Source organism: Echiichthys vipera (genome assembly GCF_963691815.1).
Source record: "Echiichthys vipera genome assembly, chromosome: Y".
Lineage (NCBI taxonomy): Eukaryota > Metazoa > Chordata > Actinopteri > Perciformes > Trachinidae > Echiichthys > Echiichthys vipera.
The window spans coordinates 4,328,499-4,341,371 of NC_139849.1; positions in this window are offsets into that span (position 1 = coordinate 4,328,499).

Consider the following 12,873-nt stretch of genomic DNA (forward strand, 5'->3'; position numbering starts at 1 on the left):
GGGAATTGACATATTGATTATTAAAATTACAGTACGCTGAAATAGTTATTCTGTTTAAACAGAAGCTATACTTTGTTTTTCGTCATAGTTTGATTTTGTTAATATGACAAATATAATCCTGATTAATGTCACTTTGTAGAGGTCAGAGTTCAGATGTGACGTCATTAATGTGCGTGGTGGAGCGTAGAAAAACAGTGAAGTCACGGCGTGTATTATGGGCATTGTGTTGTGCGGAGGCCAGTTGTCTTCCTTGTTTTTAAAACCACGATAACTATGGACTGAGGTGAATAAAAGTTGCCAAATGAAAGAGACGAAGTCATGTCTGCTTGAGGATGCAACACTCGCTCACATCGCGTGCTGTTAGGACACGGAGTTAAGGATTCTCTGTAAATAAACAGCTGCCGCTGTCATCCATCTGTCAGCTCGGTCCACTTTGCCGACTGCAGACGCAAATGAACAAGTGCACTGCTCAACTTCTTTAAGAACGTTTTCAAATATTTAAAACCCAATCTTACAGTTTTGTTTGTCAGGCTGTTGCAAGGGCAAACAATGGAGATATATTACATATGTCAATTTTCCTGCGGCCATATAACATTAACAAGCGCTCGCGTATATCCAGTCGTCTGCACGCAGATCCCACATAAAGCCGTTGTTTTCATTAAAAAAGAGAGAATGCGCTCATCCCTGTACAGGATGAAGAGGTGCTGGACAACGGAATTATAGTTCGTCTCAACTTCTTATTTGTGTATTTACATTTTTTTTTTAATTATTTCTTCCCCAAGCTCATAAAATAATTTGGGTCACACATAAATTGACAGCGTCGGTCGGAGGTCAGGTGTTGTGCCGTATTCAGCACCCATGCCGAGAAATGCACCCCCTCGCATTATAGGTGATATTCTGGATCAGAAGGTTGTTGTTTTGACCTATAGGCATAGTTTATACACAGGTAACCCAATTAAAAGCACACACTTTTGAACCTATGACTTGCAAGAAAAGCTGGGATAATATTTAGGAAACGCTAAGTCAAATACATTCAACTTGCTCAAAATATCCATTTAATTCATTTTGTAATTATGGCTGCAGTATATTTCCACAGAACATACAAAAAGGTGTTTTGTGTTCGCTATTATCCAAGTTTGTGATTTTAAACTCTTTAGAATAGTTTAAAGACTGTAAGTAACCAATGTTCTGATTTCACGGCAGGGGTGCTGAATACGGCACAACACCGGAACCAAACAAAATTGTTTTTTAGGCTATCACTTGTCAGCTTGGACACGTCAGAATTTTGCAGTTTTCACTGCTACAATGTTGCATCTGTGGCTGCTGGTAATTCAACCACATACAAGCCTACTGTACTGGGCTATTTTCATCGTCGTTATGTTTTTTATTTTTATTAGGCGGCACAGAGGTCCGGGCTATAGTCCTGAATGCCCGGGTCTAACTCTCCCTCTCTCACCCAAGTGGCGGAGTGGTACAGAGGAGAGTTGGGTTTAGATCGAAGCTGACAACGATGTACATTTGCAAATAAATCAGACAATCACAGGCAGTTTAGTGATGTGCCAGCAACAACAACAAGATGCTAAAAACACAACCTAGCGAGCTAGCTGCAGGCTAGCAGCCAGATGGAGTCGACTACAGAACAGCGCGAGTCCTTTTACTAACGCAACAACACCAAATCTAATGGTTTCTAAAAATCAATCGTCACGTTAACTTGAGAGCTCCAAAATAGAAAATCAGAAAATACATTATTGCTCACCCATTCCTCAGTCAGTAACAGTAGTCTGTTGCACTGCATCAAGTCCATGCTCAACTTTCAAAGCCATAAAGATTGAAAAACTTTTCAACGCTTGTTCCTCTGTTGGTCTCTAAACTGAGCAAGTTATGCACATGATTGACCTACTGTTGTTAAACGATGACCAAATCAGCAGAAAAGATCGGTCAATGATGGAAAAAAAACAAACAGCCTCTTCATTGTAGTGCCGTGACATGAAAATGCCGATACTTGCTGAGCTGCAGTGTTAACAAGCTTTTTATTAATAAAGTTGGTTTGATTGATTAATACTCAATGTAGCGTTTATTATAGTGGTTATATATACAGTGATATTCTTGCTATGCCTCAAGAAAAAAAAAGCAAGAATATTTTTCATAGAAATAAATGTATTTCAAATATAATAACGGCCCACGGGAAACTTTAAGTACTGAGTCTAATTGATATTTTAATCCCTGGAATTTCATGTAAATCTGATAAATTTTGTCATATCTGTCTGAATTCCTGTTGCCAGTAGGGCCGCTGTGTCTGTTAGACGATATTGGCATGTAGTTGTCCTCGGGCCTCGACTCTAAACATCTCTGGGAAATGTGGTGCAGTTTGGACTATTAATGCTAATGTTAGAGCAACTTCCTGTTTATGACGGGCGGCACAAAATGCCGGCCATGCCATTACCCAACATACACAAAACATGCAATGTGTTACCCTACACTAAGTGTAGAACCCACAATATAAGTTTCATGTAAATCGGTAGATATTTGTAATTTTTTTCTGTTGCCAGTAGGGGGCGCTATGAGGTGCTGGGCTGGTGTGTGGATACTCACAAATGTCATGTTGGAGAAGTCATAGTAAGGACTTTTGGGCCGCACCAAGGTGCTTCTGGAAAACCATTCACTGTCACGACCTGGCCAAGGGCATGGCAAAATAGGGAGACCACACATGATTTTAAAAGTAGTTATCATAACTTTATTTACATAAACTAAATGAACCATGTTTGTCAGTTCATCAGTAATGTTTGTAGTGTGTGGGTGTATATGTATTTATGTATAAGAAACAAAAAGCTAAATAACCAAAGCTCAAACAAACCAGCAACTCAAAGAAGAGAGAGAGAGTGTGAATGTTCACACACCCATTTATATAGGTAAGCACACACACACACACACACACACACACACAGGTGTTAGCCATCTCTCCTGACGAGCCACTCCCCAGATCCCAGGCAACCAAATGAAAATTAGGTCAGAGGCCAAGGAGCTGTCAAACACCTCAGGAGGGAGAATCTGGGAACCGTCCAAGCTGTTTACAGTAAAGACAGGATGCTGGTGACCTCAGCTGATGAAGTAATCGGGTGGTGGAAGGAGCACTTTGAGGAACTCCTTAATCCGACTAACACGCCCTCTTTTCTTGAGGCAGAGCTGGACGCTGGTGGGGGATCATTGTCAATATCTCTGGCGGAAGTCACTGAGGTAGTCAAACAGCTCCACAGTGGTAAAGCCCCAAGTCATTTGTCCAGAAATGCTGAAAGCTTTGGGTTGAGAGGGGCTGTCTTGGTTGACACATCTCTTCAACATTGCTTGGAAGTCTGGGACAGTGAATGAGAGTGACAGACCTGGGTGGTGGTTCCCCTGTTTAAAAAGGGGGACCACAGAGTGTGTGCCAATTACAGGGGTATCACAGTACTCAGCCTCCCTGGTAAAGTCTACTCTAAGGTGCTGAAAAGGACGGTTCATCCTATGATCGAACCTCAGATTGAAGAGGAACAATGTGGATTCCGTCCTGGACGTGGAACAACAGACCAGCTCTTCACTCTCGCAAGGATCCTGGAGGGGGCCTGGGAGTATGCCCATCCAGTCTATATGTGCTTTGTGGATCTGGAGAAGGCATATGACCGGGTCCCTCGGGGGATACTGTGGGAGGTGCTGCGGGAGTATGGGGTGAGGGGGTCACTTCTGTGGGCCATCCAATCTCTGTACACCCAAAGCGAGAGCTGTGTCCAGATCCTTGGCAGTTAAGTCGGATTCGTCCCCGGTGGGGGGTTTGCATCCACCAGGGGTGTGCTTTGTCACCAATCGTGTTTGGGATTTTCATGGACAGGATATCGAGGCGTAGTCGTGGGGGGAAGGGTTTCAGTTTGGTGGGCTGAAGATCTCGTCTCTGCTTTTTGGAGGATCAGCACCTCTAAATGTCTGGCCATGGTTCTTAGCAGGAAACTGGTGGATTGCTACCGGGTAGGGAATGAGTCCTTACCCCAAGTGAAGGAGTTCAAGTACCTCAGGATCATGTTCATGAGTGAGGGGACGATGGAGCATGAGTTTGGCCGGAGAAGCGGAGCAGCGGGGGCAGTGTTGCAGTCGCTCTACCGCACCGTTGTGATGAAAAGAGAGCTGAGCCGGAAGGCAAAGCTCTGGATCTACCGGTTAATCTTCGTTCCTACCCTTACCTATGGTCATGAAAGCTGGGTCATGACCGAAAGAACGAGATCGCGTGTACAAGCGGCCGAAATGGGTTTTCTCAGGAGGGTGGCTGGAGTCTCCCTTAGAGATAGGGTGAGAAGTTCAGCCATCCGTGAGGAACTCGGAGTAGAGCCGCTGCTCCTTTGCGTTGAAAGGAGCCAGTTGAGGTGGTTTGGGCATCTAGTAAGGATGCCCCCTGGGCGCCTCCCTAGGGAGGTGTTCCAGGCACGTCCAGCTGGGAGGAGCTGGACGGGGAAGACCCAGGACTAGGTGGAGAGATTATATCTCCACACTGGCCTGGGAACGCCTCGGGATCCCCCAGTTAGAGCTGGTTAATGTGGCCCGCGAAAGGGAAGTTTGGGGTCCCCTGCTAAAGCTGCTGCCCCCGCGACCTGACCCCGGATAAGCGGATGAAGATGAGATGAGATGAGATGAGATGAGATGAGATGAGGTTTGAAGGTACTTTTCTTCTTTGCCTTCCTTTGTTCTTTTTGGTGTTTTTTTTTTTTTTTCTGTCCTTTCTTGTTTTGGGGTGTTTTTCTTTTATGGATCCAGACTTCTCTCTTACTACTGTGGAGGCAACTTCATTTTTTTTTAATTCATTTGTTTTATTTTACAGCATCTTTTAGCATATGACTGCTCATTAAAGAACTACTGTACTAGATTTTCTCCGTAAGAAAAAAATTCAGGAATCACATTTATTATCCAAAGGAGCAGGTTGATTAGCCAATAAGTTTTATCACCCCATTGCAACTTCTTCTGCAACTACTAAATGTAAAGGGGTAATGGTACTGTTTAAACAAAAACTGAAATTTCCTATAATCAGAGCGGGTCGTATGGTCATCGCCAAAATCCGTATGGATGGGAAAAACATTGCACTTATTTCTGCTTACGCCCCTAACGCATTTGATGATTTTATAGACTATTAACTAAAGCTTTGCTTGATCTCACAGGATTTCATTAAGTTCTAGGGGCAGATATCAACGCGGACACACATGCAGTTTCTATGTGAGTGTATGAACGTTGATTGTGAAATTGACTGCTGTGATATAAGGGGGCGCCGTCTAAAATCTTGCCTAGGGCACCAAATTAGTCAGGGCCGGCACTGCCCGGAGCTGTTTTTGCTTTGTCATCTCGCAGGTCTCAGCTGATCGTAGTGGTGCCTGTTGCCGTGGTCCTGCCACTATTATAACTATTAGTCATATGTGCTATAACTAGTCTTATAAACTATAAAATTTGTAGCCATAGAAATACCATCAGTGGTATGTCTTGCTTGATTGATCATATTTGCCACCATAATTATTATCATTGTCATATTCTATCAGCTGCTAGCTGTGCTTGTTTCAACTATTCTTGTTAGGATCCTGGTTCTGTCAGTCCCTCCTCTCTTCCTTTTGTGTGAGTTTGTCTCCCTCTGTCTGTTTTTGACTGCAAGTGTCTCCCCTGTGTGTTTGTTGGTCCGGAGCAGGTAGGCGTGGTTCGACCCCAGCTGCATCAAGTCACGCTGATCACCTCCTTGGGTATAAGATGTTTATTCCTTTATCCCGTGTCCTTGTCTGCATTTTGGTCAAGTCTCTTTGTGTTATTTCCCCGCACCGTTCATGACAGAACGGTTCGGCCATAACATGGACCCCGCAGACATGGAAGTCGACCCTCCGGGTTTTTCCGTTCGTCGAGTGGTTTCCACCGAGGGTGTGCTGCTCTGTCAGAGTCATCTGCTACTACTGGGAGTACCCTCCTGCCTCGTGAGGCTTATGTCCCTGCACCCGAGCGTTATAATGGGAATTTAGGGGAGTGTAGGATTTTCTTATTTCAGTGTTCACTCGTGTTCAGTCAGAAGCCCCTCACCTACGCAAGTGATAGCTCTAAGATAGCTTATGTACCAGGTTTACTAGCCGGGAGGGCCCAAGTCCGGGGAGCAGCTTTCTGGAACAACCCGCTCACACAACATGCAACTTTTCAACAGTTCTCTAACGAGATATTGTCTGTGTTTGACCACCCGGTTTTGAATTGTGACACCAGCAACCGGTTACTTGACCTGCATCAGGGCTCCACCTGTGCGGTGGATTATTCGGTTGATTTCTGTACCCTAGCAGCTGAGTTAGGCTGGGATGATAGGGCTCTACGGAGCATATTTTTCAAGGGGCTGAATGAAGAGGTAAAGGACTTCTTAGTGGGGAGATCTGAGACCACCAACCTTCAGGAGCTCATCGGCCTTGCAATAAAAATAGATAACCATCTCCGTGAAAGGCGCCGTGAGAGACGGTCGTCACCCTTGGTAACGCCAGGCCCAGTTACTGTTTCCCTCGACCCTGTTCCTAGTGTACCTGTTTGCAACCTTGTAAACCAGTCTCTCGCTCCAGTCCAGGAGGAACCCATGCAGTTAGGTCACAGCCGTTTGACTCCCGCCGAACGGCAACAGCATTTTCGTGGTAGACTATTTACTGTGGAGCTCCCAATCACCAGCTGGTTACCTGTCCGCTTTGGTTAAACGATCAGACTCACCAGTCGCAGACAGGGTTCTGGTGAGTCGATCTGTTGTTCCTGCTATTCCCCGTAAGCGCGTTAATTTGGACATCGTATTGAGCTGTGATGGTAGAGATTTCTCCCTCCAAGCTTTAATCGACTCAGGGGCGGACACCAACATTATCGACTCCAAGTTGGTGGGAACCAGTCAGTTCCCTACAGTTCAGCTAGACACTCTGTTGGTGGTTTATGGCCTCAGTCGAGGGGAGCTTGCACAGATCTCTGCTGAGACTATTCCTTTGACCATGTCTCTTGCCGGTAGTCATTCAGAGACCATTGCTTTTCACATTATGCCTTCCGCTAATGCTCCCGTGGTTCTTGGTCTTCCCTGGCTTATCACTCACAACCCTGTTATTGACTGGGTAACAGGCAGGGTTGTGAGTTGGACTTGTCCTCTGTGCCACCAGTTTATCATGACCTCGCCGAGGTGTTTAGCAAGGCCAAGGCGTTATCCCTTCCACCTCACCGTCCCTATGACTGTCCCATTGAGTTGTTACTGTGGAAGAAAATATGATTGAGAAAGTGAATTCCAGGCCGAGGTCACCGTGTACTGGGGACATAGACCTGATAAGCACATTCTGTTTAGAAAACAATAGAACTGTATTTGGTCATGATGACGTCTGGACACCAAGTAGACGCCACTGATTGTAAATGTACTGAGTGTGTATTGGAAAAACCCGAAAGGGCGTGAAAACGTTGTCAGCCTCGTTATAAGACGGGAAGTTCTGTTAAGAGACACTTGGAATTGGAATTTGGTATTGTGGATCTTGGGACTCTGTGATGAGTGTTTCAAACCTTGATTCAATAAATTCTCCTTGATTGCTGTGAGACCTCTCTGCTGATTCCTTCTTGTAGACCTTTCTATTTTTATAATACATTGTTCTACCATTAATTGGTGACCCCGGACGTTCAATCGGTTTGGACTTGCTCGCTGGGACGACGGCTGAGCTCACCATTGCAGGGGCTGTGCAGAAGGCGCCAAAAAGGTAAGAACTTTTATCCTATTTCGCACAGTTGTATGCCTGTTGCGGCTCAGTCTCGACTCAGGGTAGCGTTTTTGAGGTGCATTCCAAGTTGAACAGGCTGAGTCAGCTGGGAGGTTTCTGGCTGTCTTGTGTGTTCCTGCAGGAAAGCTGCTGTAATTCTTTAGAATTTGCTATGATATAACAAGAATTTGAAACATTGGACTGTGTCAGCAGCTGTGATAAAAAAATAAAAAAGAAGGAAAAAGGGAAAAGAATAGTGGCCAGAAAAAGTGTGAAATCGTGCGTGTGATTGTCATTGTGATTGTGAAAGGGGGAGTGGATGAGTGTTTCAATAAAAAACCGGACTGAATTTTTGGTATTGGCTTTAGAGGATATTTTCAAAGTTTGGAAATATAATATGGAGGGGCGTGCGCTTAAGAGTCTGTCTATATAGGTCACACGCACATGCTGACCCGCTACTGCCACGGGCTTATCACCGTCTTACTACAGAGTCAACTAAATCATTTATATGTACGTGAAAGGAAATTCACTAGAAACTGAGCAGGATCTGTTTGAGCACTGTAATATAAAGATATAAACACACACACACACACAGCAAACAGGAAAAAGTGTCTCAAACGATCTATTGAAAAGATCACAAATAAAGTAATTTAGTCGGTAAGGAACACATTGCTTATGAAAACTCCCATAGAAATATATAAACTCATATAAACACTGCATGTATGATATGTAAAGCTCCAGTTAATAAGGGAAAGTTAACATCTAAAATAAATAAATAAATAAACGATTAATAAAATCTCTATATATAGACCTGTAAAAATCTATCTATAACCTATAAATATATATGTAGATCCATAAACTGGATTCTAGAGAATCTTTGAACAGGTTAATCACTCACTGACGCTTTTTCAACAAGGATATGTTTGTGTGTGTCTGAAATCTGTTTTGACTGAGCGTGGAGTATTGAGATACTGCATGTGCTTTGACAAACTGCTATCTGCATGTTGAGCAACTGGCTTTCATCGTTCCAAGTAGAAAAGTTAATGTGGCTCAGCTGTGATCAGAGGAAAAACAGCTAAATAGAATTGTGTAAATACACACTGTGAATTAAATAAATGAGGTTTTGCGAGCGTTGTCATTTTTAGGTTGTGGCGCAGTTGTATTTCAGAAGTTGGGTGTGGCTATAAAGGCCATTCGCCATTTTGGAACAGTGGCGCAGAAGAAAATCGGAAAGAGGTGTGGTTGTGCTATCAATCGCCATTTTGGAGTTGTGGCGCAGTTGAAATTTAGGAGTTAGGTGTGGCTTGGAGGGCCGCCATTTTAAAACCTGATCGCCATTTTTAATCAAACGTTGTACAGTTTAAATTCTTGGTACACGTCATTTTTGCCAGGAGTGGATTGGAAGACTGCCAGACAGGAGGGGGGTGTAACAGATGGCACCAACTGAGAGGACATAGCAGTTAGCCTGCCTGAAAGGCTAATGTAAGTCTTAGCATTTAAAATTGATTATAGCTATTACCATAGCCTAGCTTAGCATAACCAGCATAGCTAAGGCTAAGCTAAGTAGCATTGAGCTAAAAGCCTAGCATATTAAATTAGACTTTGGGTATAACCATAGACTAGCTTAGCATAACTAGCATAGCTAAGGCTAAGCTTATTAGCATTTAGCTAAAAAACTAGCACATTAAATTAGACTTTGGGTGTAACTATAGACGAGCTTAGCATAACTAGCATAGCTAAGGTTAAGATAATTAGCATTGAGTTTAGAAAAAAAAATAGCATATGAAATTAGACTGTGGGTATTGCCATAGCCTAGCTTAGCATAACCAATATAGCGAAGGCTGAACTAGCTAGCAATAAAGCTAAAGAATTAACGGTTCAATTGATTTCAAATATCACTAAAAACGAGCATAACCAAGGTAAGCTAGGCCTTAACTCACCACCAGTAAAACATAGAAATGGCATTCGGCAAAAGTGCTATCAAAGATTAGCATCACCATAATAACACAGCAACACAACAATGACTGCACGACCAATTGAGATAATGGGGGCCAAATACCCAGAATACATTAAGGATATCCCAAGATTATCAAAGAAATGGGCAAGCATACGTAAACCAGACAGATAGGAGGCAGGCCAGTATTCAATTTTAATTAAGGGCACTCAAGGGCATTATGTGCCGTGGCAAACAGTCGACCTTGCAGGTCTTGTCTCAAGCCAAGACATTCACGAAGGAGCCAGCAAATGGATAAGAGCATGTTTTGGGGCGGCAGCAATGAAGAACCTTTTCGTGATGGTTGTATAGAAGATACAAGAAAATCAGATCCAACAACCACCTGCAACAATCACCGGAAGCTGTCAATGTATACCAACAATCTTGTGGGGCACGGGGTGGATATGGAAACTTATATCAAGGGGAGGTCCCTAAAAAGGACAAGGACCACGGCGAACCAGTGGTGAATGCTGGGAGTGCGGCATGCCAGGTCATGCAAGAACAATGCATTCAGAGAGGGCAGAGGCAGGATAATGCAACGTGGAGCTAGAGGCCTAATTTTGGACACACGGGTTGCCCAGAGAATCCTGAAGGGGAGGGTCAGTTTCTAGTGATAACGGTGAAGGCTGATGAAGAACCTATGCTGCAGGTTTGAATTGAAGGTAGACAAGTACCCCCCATGTCAGACAGATTTGTTGAGACAGTAGGATTCTCGGGACAAAAGCAGCTAATTCAAATGACCGCTCCAGTGAAAATAATCACAGAAAACTAAGAAATCAAAATCCCAAATCTGGTTTCAAAACAAACACCTGTCAATTTGATTGGAAGAGATGCATTGTGTAAATTTAACATGACAATTTTGTGCTCGTAAAAAATATGCAAAATTCAGTAGAAAACACCATTGACGTCAAATGGCCGTTCAATCAGAAAGGGCTAAAGTATATTGGCTGGGGAACATCACAAAGCCAGTGTCAGAAGTACTCCAGAAGTGGGGGAAATATTTAAGTACAACTCCCAAAAGCAAAAACACCAACACTAGACTATCACTGTACAATGTTTTATGATGTGGCTAGAAGTGAAGAGTTCGAAAGAAAGTGGAGAACAGAAACGTAAGGAACAGAAGTAGAATTAGTCACACAGTACATCATTGTAGGTGAACAAAGTGCAGCTCTCAGCGTGGAGCCCAATGATTTCATCAATAAATGGCACAATGTTCCAGAATCAGCGCCTCACATCACTCTGCTGGTAAGTAGCGAGGCCAAGGCCAGAGATTTGGGTCCTATGATGAAAACTGCGCAAAAAGCAGAATGGAAAGCAACCGACAATCCGTTGATACTTCAGACGCAAGACTCAAAGATGATCAAGATTCTGTGTGGAACATCGATGTTGGCCAAACCACAGGAAGTAAATATAATGGCAAAAGTTCTGTGTCACAGGGACAAAGATGTAGAAGTAATAGAAAACAACCTGTTAGAAGAGATGTTGAAATAAGTGCCGGATCACCTGTGGCCAAGAGATTTTGATGTTGGACTGGTAAAGTCGGCCAGGCCAGTAAAGGTGGATCTTAAACCAGAGGAAACCCTCCCCAATCGCCGACAATATCCGCTGAAGCCGGAAGCGGATGAAGGAATAAGTAAGACCATTTCTGGTCTGCTAAAAGCAGGGGTTCTGATAGAAACACATAGTCCATGTAACACTCCAATATTTCCAGTATTGAAAGCTGATAAGTCCAAATACAGGTTAGTGCATGATCTAAGGACTGTAAAAGACCAAGTACAGGGCAAAGTAGCAGAGGTACCAAACCCCCACACGCTGCTCACAAATGTTCCACCGGATGCAAAATTTTCATTTGACCTGTGTTCAGCATTTTTCAGCATTCCCCTACATGAAGATTCACAGTACCTATTTGCGTTCACTTACAGGGGAAAACAGTACACTTACACCAGAATCCCGCAAGGATTTCGGGAATCGCCGAACATTTTCAACCAGATAATAAGACAAGACTTGGAAGGACTGAAGCTCAGTGGCACACTGTTGCAGAATGTAGATGATCTGTTGCCCTGCGCACTGACATTGGAGGACCACCACAAAGACTCCATCAAACTCCTCCAGCGATTGGTAGAAGGAGGACACAGAGTTTCAAAATCAAAGCTTCAGTACTGCAAAACACAGGTTGAGTATTTGGGACGGAAAATCTCACGAGGAACCATAGCAATCTCACCATCCCAATTGGAGGGTATAGCTAGAGCTCCAAAACCACGTACTGTAGGACAGATGATGACATTCTTAGGAATGACAGGATTTAGTTCTGAGTGGATGGAAGACTACGCAGAAAAAACTAATGAAACAGGCAGGCACCCAGGTTTTAAAGGCTCCACTGAAGTGGACCACAGAGGCAAATATAGCTTTTGAAACAAAATGCGCCAATACTAGCAACACCTGACTATAAAAAGCAGTTAGTTTTGTATGTAGCTAACAAACAAAACAAGTATGCTTCAGCAGTATTAATGCAAGAGACATGTCACGGTAGGAGAAAACAACCAGTAGCATACTACAGCATAAAGTTAGATAATTTTGTGCAGGGATGGCCTCCATGTTATCAAGGCCTAGCTGCAGTGCATTATGCATATGAAAAGGCGGCAACGGTGACCATGGGATACCCAGTTACCATCCTGACACACCACAAGATCGTTGAGTTGGTGAATCAAGGCAAGTTTGTCATAACCCAGGCAAGATGCTTACAGTACATGACGTACACCAACCAGTACAAGATGTTCCAACACATCAAACCCAGATAATTTCATGCCATCAGAGGAATAGGGGGAGGCCCATGAATGTGTTGCTGAGACGATGAAATATACCAGACTAAGACCTGACATGGAGTCTACACCATTGTTACAGACCGACGTTACATATTTTGTTGACGGTTTGTCAAAATATTTCTGTTGCTTTGACAAACGCAACACGAGTCAATTCTTTCAGTTGTCAGACAGGACAACACATAAAAATGTCAAAATATTTCTGTTGCTTTGACAAACGCAACACGAGTCAATTCTTTCAGTTGTCAGACAGGACAACACATTCAGGAGACATTTATCGATCAGAGACAAGAGACACCTTTAACGTATCTGACACGGGGAGAGAGGA